This window comes from Chlorocebus sabaeus, chromosome 8 (assembly GCF_047675955.1).
Source record: "Chlorocebus sabaeus isolate Y175 chromosome 8, mChlSab1.0.hap1, whole genome shotgun sequence".
NCBI lineage: Eukaryota > Metazoa > Chordata > Mammalia > Primates > Cercopithecidae > Chlorocebus > Chlorocebus sabaeus.
Genome location: NC_132911.1, coordinates 84,202,876 through 84,216,682, shown reverse-complemented (window position 1 = coordinate 84,216,682; position 13,807 = coordinate 84,202,876). Strand labels below are relative to the sequence as shown.

The window sequence follows — 13,807 nt, the reverse complement described above, 5'->3', positions numbered from 1 at the left end:
TGGAGTGCAATGGCACGATCTCGGCTCACCGCAACCTCCGCCTCCCGGATTCAAGCGATTCTCCTCCCTCAGCCTCCCAAGTAGCTGGGATTACAGGCATGTGCCACCATGCCCGACTCATTTTTTTTTTCTTTTCTTTTTTACAGGCGCCTGCCACCATGCCCGGCAAGTGTTTGTATTTTTAGTAGAGACGGGGTTTCACCATGTTGGCCAGGCTGGTCTCAAACTCCTGACCTCAGGCGATCCTCCCACCTCAGCTTCCCAAAGTGCTGGGATTACAGGCGTGAGCCACCGCACCCGGCCTAATTTTGTATTATTAGTAGAGAAGGGATTTCACCATGTCAGCCAGACTGGTCTCGAAATCCTGACCTCAGGTAATCCACCTACCTTGGCCTCCCAAAGTGCTGGGATTACGGGCATGAGCCACCGGGCCCGGCCCTTAATACTATTTTTAAGTGACAACACATGTCATAGAAGTATTAACTATTGTTACTAGTACCAGTGCCTGTGCCTGTGACACTTTCCTTATCCGCTAATGATTAGAAAAATAAAAAGATGTGCTTTCCCAGGCGGTTGCCGAAGATGGCGGAGGTGCAGGTCCTGGTCCTCGATGGTCGAGGCCATCTCCTGGGCCGCCTGGTAGCCATCGTGGTTAAGGAGGTAATGCTGGGCTGGAAGGTGGTGGTCGTACGCTGCGAGGGCATCAACATTTCTGGCAATGTCTACGGAAACAAGTTGAAGTACTTGGCTTTCCTCCGCAAGCGGAGGAACACCAACCCTTCGCGCGGCCCCTACCACCTCCGGGCCCCAAGCTGCATCTTCTGGCGGACGTGCAAGGCATGCTGCCCCACAAGACCAGGGAGGCCAGGCCTCTCTGGACCACCTCCAGGTGTTTGACAGCATCCCACCGCCCTACGACAAGAAAAAGTGGATGGTGGTTCCTGCTGCTGTCAAGGTCGTGCGTCTGAAGCCTACAAGAAAGTTTCCCTGTCTGGGCGCCTGGCGCATGAGATTGGCTGGAAGTACCAGGCAGTGACAGCTACCTTGGAGAAGAGGAAGGAAAAGGCCTAGATCCACTACCGGAAAAGAAACAAGTCATGAGGCTACGGAAACAGGCCAAGAAGAACGTGGAGAAGAAAATTGACAAATAGCAGAAGTCCGCAAGACCCATGGACTCCTGGTCTGAGCCCAATAAAGAATGCTAAATTCCAAAAAAAAAAGAAAGAAATAAATAAAGAAAAAGATATGGCTGGGCTCAAAGCCTCCAACCCCTGGGCTCAAGTGATCCATCCCAGCCTCTGAAAGTATTGGGATTACAGGTTTGAGTCACCATGCCCAGCCATTATAAAACTTTTAAACCTAGTTTTTAAAATGTTTTAATTTTTAAGTTTTTTTTGAGATTAGGTTTAAAAGTTTTATAAGTGGTGTGATCACAGCTTACTGCAGCCTCGACCTTCTGGGCTCAAGAGATCCTCTAACTTAAGCCTCCTGAGTCACTGGAACCACAGGCAGGCACCACCACACACAGCTACTTTTAACATTTTTTTGTGGAGATGGGTTTTACTAAGTCTCCAGGCGTTCTCGAACTCATGGACTCAAGCAGTCCTCCTGCGTTGGCTCCCCAAAGTGTTGAGATTACAGGCATGAGCCACCATGCCCAGTCTAAAATTCATTTTAACTAATAAAAAGGTTTTAGTGGGGAAAAAGTCAGTAATATAGCTGAGCATGGTGGTCTGCATGCCTGTGGTCTCAACTACTTGAAGGCTGAGGTGGACCAGGAGATCAAAGCTGCACCACTGTACTCCAGCCTGGGCAATAGAAAAAGACTCCATGTCAAAAACAAAACAAACAAACAAACAAAAAGTCAGTGAGATACCACTATATATCAACAAGAATGGATATAAATTAAAAAGACTGACAATACCAAGTGTTGACAAAGATGTAGAGCCACTAGAACTTTTATTCATTGCTAGTGGGAATGCAAAAGGGGACAGCCACTTGTACGACAGTTGGAGTACCTTATAGTTAAACATACATTTAGCATATGGCCCAGTAATCCTTCTCCTAGGTAATTATCCAAGTGAAATGAAAATATATGTCCACATAAACGTTCATACAGTAATATTCGTAATAGTTAAAAACTAGAAACAATCCACATGTTCATTAAGAGAAGGGTATAGAAACAAACTGTGCTCTATTTACAAAACTAAATATTATGCAGCAATAAAAAGAAGTAAACTCTGACACATGCAACAACACAAAGGAATCTCAAAAAACATGCTGAGTGAAAGAAGCATAACACCAAAAAGCCCATGCCATGTGATTCTATTTTTGTGAAGTTCTAGAACTTGACAAACTGATGGTGGATATATTTGAAATACTGTTTGCTTCTGCAGTGATGGGAAGGAGAAAAAAAAGTCCAGGAGATTGAGGTAAAAAATTCCATGAAGATAGTTGGGCATAGTGGCGAGTACCTGTAATCCTAGCACTTTGAGAGGCTGAGGTGGATGAATCACTAGAGCCCAGGAGTTCCAGACCAGCCTGGGTAACATAGGCAGACCCAATCTCTGTAACAATTAAAATAAAAAAATCAACCTTGTGTGGTGGTTCATGCCTGAGGTGGGAGGATCCCTTGAGTCCAGGAGTTTGAGGCTGCAGTGAGCCATGATCATGCCACTGCACTCCAGCCTGGGTGACAGAGCAAGACCCTGTCTCAAAAAACAAAACAAAAAGAATAAAAATAAACAAAAAATTATACAAATATTTTATAGGCTTATTTAAGGGAAGAAGAAAATGTTTTCAGAAGAGAAAAAAATTCTATGAAGAAGTAAACTGTTCCCCACTTCTCTTACCTAGTTCTCAAATAGCTTTGTTTGTTATTCAGTTTCTTCAAGTAGCTCTTGTTCCCATCTCAGCAAATTTTACCTAATTTTCTGGCATTTTGATCTCAGAGAGTTGACAGTTTGACAAATGAGCTGAAGAATCCATCAGAGAAACACAGTGTAGAATAATATATCTTGCTAGCCTTCCAGATGTGTCCTAGGGGACAGAAATCAACTGGTCACTTTTAGAGAAGAGTACTAATAAACTAGATTTATAACTAATAACACAGACCAATCTCAAGGAGATCTCAAAAGTTAAAATACAACACATAGGTCATGCGTGGTGGCTCAAGCCTGTAATCCCAGCACTTGGGGAGCTAGATTCCGTCAAAAAAAAAAAAAAAAAAAAAAAAAAAAAAGGTCAGGCTTCAAGACCAGCATCAGTTTCCAACCAAATCTACTACCAGGGTCAGCATTCACTGATACGATTTCAGATTAGATTAGGGTTCATAATGAAATATGTGACTTGGATAGTCCCCTAAACTTCTCTTAATTTTTTTCCCCCAGGACACATACCACATTTCAATACACCATGTAATTGACTTATTTAATGTGCCTATTGTGTGTCTCCCTGCTCCAGAATTCAGCTCCAGAAGAGCAGAGATCTGGGTCACTGTATTCACTGACGCGCACTAAGGGCCCAAAAATGATGCCTGTTGACATAGATGGTCAATAACTAGTTGTTAAATAAATCAGTGAACTTCTGCCATCGAATAATTCCTATCTGCCAAATAATAATCCTATAAGATAAGAAGAGCTACCAGGGTTTACTGCATGCCAGTCCCTGGGCTGAGCACTACATACATTATCTTATTTAAACTTGCAATTTGGGAGACTGAGGTGGGTGGATTACTTGAGGTCAGGAGTTTGAGACCAGCCTGGTCAACATGGTGGAAGCCTGTCTATCCTAGAAAAAAAAAAAAAAAAAATTAGCCAGGTATGGTGGCAGGCGCCTGTAATCCCAGCTATTTGGGAGGCTGAGGCAGGAGAATTGCTTGAACATGGAAGGTGGAGGTTGCAGTGAGCCAGGATTGCACCACTGCACTCCAGCCCTGGGAAACAAAGTGAGACTCAAACAATAAAAATAATAAAAAAACAGAAATAAAAAATAAACTTTCAACAGCCCCATAACCTAGCTATCAGACCCACTTTGCAAACAGGAGGCTTAGAAAGGCTAAGCAAACTGTTTAAGATTGCACAGCTGCTAGGAAGCAAAGTGGGAATTTGAATTTGGACTCTGCAAAGCTCCTAAGCCTGCGCTTAAACACTGTCTCACGTGACCACTAGCTAGGAGGGCTACATGTACAACACCGGAAAAGAAAAGAACAGATTTCTCTGCACTTCAATTAGAACTGGTGGCTTCTCAGCACCCAGTAACTTCATCAGCCCCTAAAGGTTTCTCTTGTTTGTTTGTTTGTTTGTTTGTTTGTTTGTTTGAAGATGTCTCACTCTGTCACCCAGACTGGAGGGCAGTGGCATGATCACAGCTCACTGCAGTCTCAACCTCCGAGCTCAGATGATCCTCCCACCTCAGCCTCCTGAGTAGCTGGTACTACCAAGTGCATGCCACCACACCCAGCTAATTTTTTATTTTTTGTAGAGATGAGGTCTCACTATGTTGCTCAGGCTGGTCTTGAACTCCTGGACATCAGCGATCCTCCCACCTTGGCCTCCCAAAGTGCTGTGATTACAGGCATGAGCCACTGCTCCAAGTCTCACACTCACTTCTGGAAGTTGAGGTGCAATCATGAGCTTGGATTTGTGGTTTAGGGATAAAAGCTTGAGCTTTGAAATCTTACAGTTGTGGGTTCAAACGTTATTTCTCTGCTTGCTACCTGTGTGACCTTCAAAAGTTATTTACTCCTTCTGGGCTTAGATTTTTCACTAGTACAGTGGAAATACTGATGCCCCCCTCATGAAAGTTGAGAAGTTAAAGAAAATATTTGCAATAGTTATGAAGGCCCCTTCTCCTTCACATGGTCACATAAAAGAAAAACCAAGGTCAGGTGTGGTGGCTCATCCCTGTAATCCCAGCACTTTGGGAGGCTGAGGCACGCAGATCACTTGAGACCAGGAGTTTGAGACCAGCTTGGTCAACATGGTGAAACCCCATCTCTGCTAAAAATACAAAAATTAGCTGAGTGTGGCGGTGTGTGCCTGTAATCCCAGCTACTTGGAAGGCTGAGGCAGGAGAATCACTTGAACCCAGGAGGCAGAGGTTTCAGTGAGCCAAGATCGTGCCACTTCACTCCAACCTGGGTGACAGAGCGAGACTCTATCTCCAAAAAAAAAAAAGATAGGCCGGGCGCGGTGGCTCAAGCCTGTAATCCCAGCACTTTGGGAGGCCGAGACGGGCGGATCACGAGGTCAGAAGATCGAGACCATCCTGGCTAACACGGTGAAACCCCGTCTCTACTAAAACTACAAAAAAACTAGCCGGGCGAGGTGGCAGGCGCCTGTAGTCCCAGCTACTCGGGAGGCTGAGGCAGGAGAATGGCATGAACTCGGGAGGCGGAGCTTGCAGTGAGCTGAGATCCGGTCACTGCACTCCAGCCTGGGCGACAGAGCAAGACTCTGTCTCAAAAAAAAAAAAAAAAAAAAAGATAAACCGAGCATGTTTTTTTCCTGTTAGAAAACAAATGGGAAAAGAGAAAAAAGAGGAGGTGTTTCAGATCTCCAAGGTACCTTTTCTCATCTTGTTTGAGTTTTGTTAGAGGAGGATTGGGAGCAGGTCAAGGAGAAAAAAACTGGGAGAGTTTCTCTTCAAGACTCCTCTTCCCTGCTCATGTTCCTCACATCTGCCTAACTGTGAATTTCTGCTGGGAGCAGCAGAGAGGGAGTGAGAGGACAGGAGGGGGAAGGGGAAGGCTCAGAGAGTCCTCCAAATTTGTGGTTGCTACAAAGCAACCAGAATGGTTTGTCTCTTTCTTATTGATCTTGATAGAGACAGGAGGCAGAGAAATTCTAGGCAGACGGGGCAGGTCCCCAGCAAAACCCCACCTTTGAGCCAAAAAGCCCGAAACCTGAAGCCCAAAGTGAGAACTTCCATCTCTGTTTGCCCACTCTCTTCCGATTGGTTCTTTCTGAATAATGTCCTTTTACCAATCATATGTTGCCTTTTCCAAAACTACCTATAGCCCACCCCACCCCCCATCCTGTGCCTGTTAAGACCCCAGACTCAGTCGTAGAGGGGGAGAAGTGGCTTGACACTAGAGAGGTGACTTGACTTCAGGGAAGAGCTGGCTGGAGATGGCTGGACTTCAGGGGATTACCTGCCTATTACACCCCCTCTCCAGCTCCCCTCTCCACTGAAAGCCGTTTCCATCGATAAATAAAATTCTCCACCTCCACCATCCTTCAAGTGTCCACGCGACCTTATTCTTTCTGGATGCAGACAAGAGTTTGAGGCCCACCAAGAGGGGGTATGAAAAAAAGGCTGTCATCCGGGCCTTCTTTTCCTGCTGGCAGAGGGCAGCCATCCCACACGGACTCAGTGAGGCAAGGGGCTCACTGAGCTGATAACACACTGCTGTCCACAGACAGCGAAGCTAAGAGGGCATCGTAACATGTCCTCTGGAGCATTGGGGGTCACAGGCACCCCCACCTGGGCAACACCACAGGGCCTGCACAGAACCTGTTCCTGCAGGCGCCCAAGGTGGCCACGGTCCTGTTGAAAGTCTGATGAGGGGGTCGAGAAAAATCCTGCATCAACTCATAGAGTTATTTATGTATTCTGGATGATAATTCTTTTATCTGTCATAAGCATGCAAATATCTCTCTACAGTTTGTGGCTTGTCTTCTAATATTTTTCTTGGTGTTATTTCTTGTTAAGTTGTATAATTATTTGTTGCTTTAAAAGGCAAGTAAAGCACAATGTTAGAATTTCTTTCCTTTTTTTCTTTTTTTTTTTTTTTTGAGACAGTCTCGCTCTGTAACCCACGCTGGAGTGTAGTGGTGCGATCTCGGATCACTGCAACTTCCACCCCCTGGGTTCAAGCGATTCTCCTGCGTCAGCATCCCGAGTAGTTGGGATTATAGTTGCATGCCACCACATCTGTCTAATGCTTTTGTATTTTCAGTAGAGACAGGGTTTCACCTTGTTGGCCAGGCTGGACTCGAACTCCTGACCTCAAGTGATCTGTCCATCTTGACCGCCCAAAGTGCTGGGATTATAGGTATAAGCCACCATGCCCAGCCTCTTTTCTTTCTTTCTTTTCTTCTTCTTCTTTTTTTTTTTTCTTTGAGACAGGGTTTCCATCTTGTCACCCAGGCTAGAGTGCAGTGGCATGACTTTGGCTCACTGCAACTTCTGTCTCTTGCCATAGCCTCCCAAGTAGCTGGGACTACTGGCATGCACCACTGCACCTAGCTAATTTTTGTGTTTTCATAGAGACGGGGTTTCACTGTGTTGCCCAGGTCAGTCTTGAACTCCTAAGCTCATGTGATCTGCTCACCTCAGCCTCCCAAAGTGCTGGAATTACAGGCGTGAGCCACCACACTCAGCCAGCATTTGTTTTCCAAAACTAAGTAAATGGATATTTAACTGGCAAATGAGTTGTTCTGCTGTTAATTATTCTTTTATATATTTTGTGCTATTTCATAAAACAAAAAGAAAAAACACCGAAGAAAGGTTTGATCCTCTTTCCCCTTATCTCAGGCCCCAGAGCACAGCTACCCACGAAAACCCCCTTCTCTTAAACCTTCTTTAGTGAAGGCTATTGAACACAGGAGAAGAAAGCTGCATCTAAAAATGACTTGGAATTCTGGGGACATTCTTGGCTGAGACACCCAATCACAGGAACAGCCCCAGGCCTGGTTGTGAAAGAGGCTACTTGTCTCTGGGCGCCTCCATTCCTGAACCCCTACCCTGTCCTTTCAACATCTTCTCCCCCAGGCACCTGGCAGTCTCATGGGACTCCCAAAGTCACCTCCCCCAGCACCAGACACACAATAAACCCACAAAGGGAAGAGACTTACTGGAAGTAGGCTCAATCCAGTAAGAATTTACCTTTTTTTTTTTTTTTAAGGATTTACATTTTGCAAGTATTTAGGGAGTGGGCTCCTGCAGGAGGGGTCTTTCTAAATAAAGCCTTCAGAGAATGGCCGGGAGACCCCTCAGGAGGTCCTAACACTTCAAGACCCCATCTTGTTCAACATCAGAGCCCCAGTGGCAAGCCAGTGCTTGGTAGGCACCAAATATGTGTTAAATGAATTAAATGACTTGTTTTGTTCTGTGCCAGGCGGTGTGTGAGTCATTGGGAATATGTCAGTAAAGAAAACAGACACAAATTCCTCTCCTCTGGGAACTGTTTCCCATCTACGTATGGGGGTGGGAGAAGGAGGATGAGGGTGCTGAGGACTGTCAACAAAATAAGTACATTTCTATTATATTGATATTATACAGTAAGTACTTTGGGAAAAAAAGAAAGAAAGAGAGTGAGAAAAGGAGGGAGGGAGGGAGGAAGGAAGGAAGGAAGAGAGGCAGGGAGGGAGGGAGGGAAGACAGAACGGAATTTGCAAGTGAAGGAGTGGAGGAGTGAACTTCGAGGCTACATAGGGAACAGGGACAAGGCGATGAATTCCCCTCACCCTTCAACATTTCTTGTCATTTCAAGACTGAATCTCTCAAGTTCTAAGAATACATTATGTGAAACCCGTCTCTACAAGAAATACAAAATTTACCTGATTATGGTGGTGTGCGCCTGTAGTCCCAGCTACTCGGGAGACTGAGGTGGGAGGATTACCTGAGCCCAGGGAGGTCAAGGCTGCAGTGAGCTGTGATTGTGCCACTGTACTCCAGCCTGGACAACAGAGTGAGACCCTGTCTCAAAAAAAAAAAAAAAAAAAAACATGCTGTTTCTCGCCTCAGTAGTTCGCATATACTGTTCCCTTTGCCTGATATTTATCTCCTGTCTTTTCCACCTGGCCAAACCCTACGTGTCCTTCAAGATCCATTTCAGATGCCACCCTCTCAGCGCCTGGAGGGAGAGGTAAATTGTTACTACCTTTGTACTCCCATAATACTTTGTTGACTTCTTACTAGAAGCTCTCAGTACCTCTCCTGAGTCACATGTGTTTGTAGAACTCTTACAACAAAGGGTAAGCTATTACTACCATCACAGCTTTTAGACATATGAGAAAACAGGTTGTAACAAGTTAAGTAACTTGTCTCAGGTCATCGGCTGGATTTGGAAGGCTGGACTTTAAGGTCAACAACCCAGGCTCCAAAACAGAGCTCTTCCTATGATTCCAGGAGCGCCACCTGGCATTGGGTGATTTACATTTAAATTAGAATTTTCTGCTGCATTGTGATCAACTTGAGGATAGACACCATTTCTATTTTGTTGGGGGGAGGGGTTGTCTGTGAGGAGTTCTGGATAAATATTTGTTTAGTGAATAAAGGGATGAATTAGTCACCAACAGTTCAGGCATTCACGTGGAATTTATTTTTGAGCCTGAGCCTTCCTGTGCTCCCTAAATCTTGCCTCACAACTGACTACTTGCTACACCTGACCTCACCCGAACCAAATAATGCTGGGAAAAGGGACGATTTTGGCATTTGGCTGCTTTCTTTCCACTTAGGGCACTCTTAACTAAATTGCTTTGCAGACTGCTGGGGGAGGGTACAGGGTCAAGAGTGGAGTGACTTGGTGAAGGGGTGGTAGGGCCAGCAGCACCTGGGGCGAGAGGCCACTGCGGGGTGGAGCCCAGGGGCTTAGCCATTCTCTCCTCTGCCTCCTCAGTGTCCGTGTTCCTCTCCCAAATAGTAGGCAAACCTCAGATGCCAGGTCTCCGAGCAGGGCAAAAAAAGACTAGTTTCCCCAGTCTTTCTGAAAAGGTAGAGAATCTTGTTTTCTATTGGTCTCTAAGCTAATAAACGAGACATTGTATTAATCACTCAGGTACAGGAGAACTGGAAAAGAAGATGTACTGAGGGTGACCAAGAATGAGGGAAGAGAAGGCCTTGAAGAAGGCAGCTTTCTTTTTTCTTTTCTTTCTTTCTTTCTTTTTTTTAGACAGAATTTCACTCTGTTGCTTAGGCTGGAGTGCAGTGGCACAATCTCAGCCCAATGCAACCTCTACTTCCCAGGTTCAAGCGATTCTCCTGCCTCAGCCTCCCGAGTAGCTGGGACTACAGGCACGCACCACCATGCCCGGCTAATTTTTTTGTATTTTTAGTAGAGGTGGGGTTTCACCATGTTGGTCAGGCTGGACTTGAACTCCTGAACTAAAGTGATCCACCCACCTCGGCGTCCAAAAATGTTGGGATTACAGGCATGAGCCACCACATCCAGCTGAAGAAGGCAGCTTTCTTAGGGATGACTTATTGCTGTGCCTCATAGGGGCGACTTATTCCTGTACCTCGCAGGTAGCCTGAAATACATGTTGAGTGAACTAGCTGGATGTTTGGGAGGGAAATCTTTATGCTTCTGGTGGTTGGAGATAGGTGCTTTCCTTCCATATCAGGGTGAAGAAACATTTATGTTGCCTACTTTAGTTTCTCTTTTTTCTTCTTCTTTTTTTTTTTTTTTTTTTGAGATGAAGTTTCGCTCTGTCACCCAGGCTGGAATGCAGTGGTGCAATCTTGGCTCACTGCAGCCTCCGCCCCCCGGGTTCAAGTGATTCTTCTGCCTCAGTCTCCTGGGTAGCTGGGACTACAGGCATGCGCCACTGTGCCCGGCTAATTTTTTGTATTTTTAGTAGAGACAGGGTTTCACCATGTTAGCTAGGATGGTCTGGATCTCCTGACCTCGTGATCTGCCCACCTTGGCCGTCCAAAGTGCTGGGATTACAGGCGTGAACCACTGCACCTGGTCTGCCTACTTTAGTTTGTAAAGAGCTTTCCAGGCTGGGTGTGGTGGCTCACACCTGTAATCCCAGCATTTTGGGAGGGTGAGGCAGGCGAATCATTTGAGGTCAGAAGTTCGAGACCAGCCTGGCCAATGTGGTGAAAACCTGTCTCTATTAAAAATGCAAAAATTAGCTGGGCTTGGTGGCACACGCCTGTAGTCCCAGCTACCTGGGAGGTTGAGGCAGGGGAATCACTTGAAACCGGGAGGCAGAGGTTGCAGTGAGCCGAGATCACACCACTGCACCCCATCCTGGGCCCACACCAACCTCCAAAAGTGCTGGGTTTACAGGCATGAGCCACCGCACCCAGCTTGGAAAACTCTTTAGAAACTAAAATAGGCAACATAAATGTTTCCTCACCCTGATATGGAAGAAAAACATCATCTCCACATTTTGAGACTCTGTCTCAAGAAAAGAGCTTTCTATATGTAGCATCTCAAGATTAAACTCAGGATTGCTAATGTTACTGATCCACTTCTTTGATTGATTCATCCTACAGTATTGAGAGTTCAGGATGTGCCAGATACATGAAATGAGCCTCTTATGCCAAGAGGCTTTGGGCCCAAGTCTAGAAGGGGAGATGCCACAGGCAAGTGTGGAACAAGATACAGAAGCTATGACCATTGTCTGTCAGGAAATAGGGGGGAAAGGCTCCAAAGACAGATTCTATTTGAGCAAAGTCTTGGATATTTTAGTTGCTTTTTATGGGGGCAGTTGAGTCAGAGCAGAATTGTAGCTCTATTTTAACTGAATTATCTTATTGTTCAAACATGAAAGCAATGCTGTATGTTTTAAAGGGAGGTAGAAGGACAGAGATAAAAGCCCCGAAGAATTCCATTTCCAAAGAGTCTCCTGGATAGATAAGATCTCAGCTCGGTGGAGAGGTGGGGAGAAGGGAGGGCATGGGACCCCACACCCCAGCCACTCTGTCCAGCCTAGAACGCCCAAATCCCAAACTCTAATTACACCGTCACATCGAATTCTTCCTTGTCTTTTAAAAATGTAAAACACTGGCCAAAGTCATGCAGCAGGCCCTGCTGCCTCTCTGTAAAATGAAAGTGTCGCACTGCGTGTTCTCTGCAGAGTTGAATCTAGTGCTCTCATTTTACAGCTCCCAGCCATATCAACCATTTTCATCTCAACGGTATGTTATCTTGAGAGTTGAGGGTTTGTGATCGGAGAATAGGGAGTCAGGGTAGGGTGGGGATGAGTGTGGGGGAGGTTGAGAATGAGGGAACAGTGTGGGGTGGGGTGGGGTGGAGAAGGAAAAGCACCTGAAAGGGGAACTTCTCCCCCACCCTCATTCTTCCCCTCTATGGAGGACACTTCCTTTCCTCCTCTAGCATCCACTGTTTCTTCACTGGAGATGAGGATAAATCCCTGCATCATCAAGGTCTTAGTTTAATGCTTTGACCCCACTAGGAGTCACAGTCTTCATGCATGAAGCCCTCCACGGGGCCAGGCACTCTGCTACCAAACACAATGCTTGGGGAGAGTTTGGAAGCAAACGACACCATAAAAGAATAAATAAGTGGAGTGAAGACAATTAACTTTTGTTTAGAGTCTCGCAATTTACAAAGAGGTGAATTACTTCATTCCACGCTCAGCACAGCCGTTTGAGTTGGGCAGTGTTATTCTCCACGCTTTATGGATGGGGAAAGCAAGGCCGTGTAGTTAAAACACTTTCCCAAGATTACTTGCCTAGTGATTACTAGACATAAACAGCAGGACACAAATAGTAAGGAAGAAAAAGGGAGAGTGGAGAACCCACTCCTTTTGGGACAGGCAGTTCTATGGAGTCAGTGACACCCACTCATTCCGATCTGAAAAATGGGTAACGCCACCCCAAATGTAAGATACAATCATGTGTAGTGTCTCCTGATCCGCACCTTCCTTCCTCTAAAGATTTGAAAACGAAGTAAGGATAATATATTTTCTGATCAGAACCCCTGTTTTTCTGCTCAAAATCAACTCTGTAAGAACCAAACCTGTTTGGAGCTTTCAGCACTAGCAGTTTTTGCCAGTACAGACAATAGCTACTTTAAAAAGCAGCTCCCCCTGTCCCTTGGAGGGAGGGTGGGGTGGCCAGTGACTCAGCAGACACCTGGGGGTGAGGAGAGCACCACAGTGTGGCCAGGGTGTTTGTCTGAGGTTCCAACCCCCTTCCACCCCTGGGGCCCTGCACCTTCAGGGCCCTTCAGCTGTGGCCTCGGGCCCTAGCTCCAAAGGGGCTTCCACAGAGACCTTGGGCTTGGACAGAAGCCTAACTGTAAAAATAGAACAATTAAAAATAGAAAAACAAACATAAACACTACTGCCCACTGTGTCTCTTTGTTAAAAACATGAGCGTGCTCCAAAGGGTCTCTATTAGAATTTCTTGTTCAAAGAATTTTTGGTGTTCATATCCTCCCACCTATAGGGAAGGTGAGTTCAAGGTGACTTCCCAGAGCCCAACACACTGCCTGCTGCTCAGCAGGTATTTACTGACGGACTGGCTCTCCCAACCCCAACTGCCCACAGCTAAGGCAAAAAAAAAAAATAGCAGTGGGGGGAAATGAAGCAAGCCCACAACCCTGCTGGTGAGTGCTTCTCTGGTGGATGCAGGTGAGTGTCTCACAGATTCCTCAAGGCTGCCACAGGACATCAACTCTTCGCTTGATGTTTAAGTGAAGCTTCCGAGGCTGAGAGTAGGTGAGCTGTGGAGTCTGAGCAGCTGGAGGGCAGGCTCCTGAGGGTAGTCACCACGTAGCCAACCCAACAGTAACCTGGCTTTGCCGTTTCCCTACAGAAAGTCATTTAGCCTTCTTCCATTCAGTTTCTTCATCTGTAAAACATGAGGCGAGATGCCCATCTCAATGGCCGGTTAAAGGCTTCAATCAGACAACATGTGTGGAGGTCTCTTGGGAACTGGAAGGAGACTATGACTGCGTTCCCAGGACAGGGACTGGTCTTATTCATGTTTGTCTGCCCAGAATATACAGAGGAACACAAGAAGCACTCAATGAATAAATAATTAAAGGACGGCGAGGGGTGATTAACAGATTCTGGGTGGTCCAAAGGCTGGGAGAATGTTT

General features: G+C 46.0%; 1 pseudogene; it reads left to right on the top strand.

Annotated features, from left to right (window-relative positions):
* The first annotated feature begins 582 nt into the window (after positions 1 to 582).
* LOC103237017 (large ribosomal subunit protein uL13 pseudogene) lies at positions 583 to 1,186 on the top strand (annotated as a pseudogene).
* The last annotated feature ends 12,621 nt before the right edge of the window (positions 1,187 to 13,807 follow it).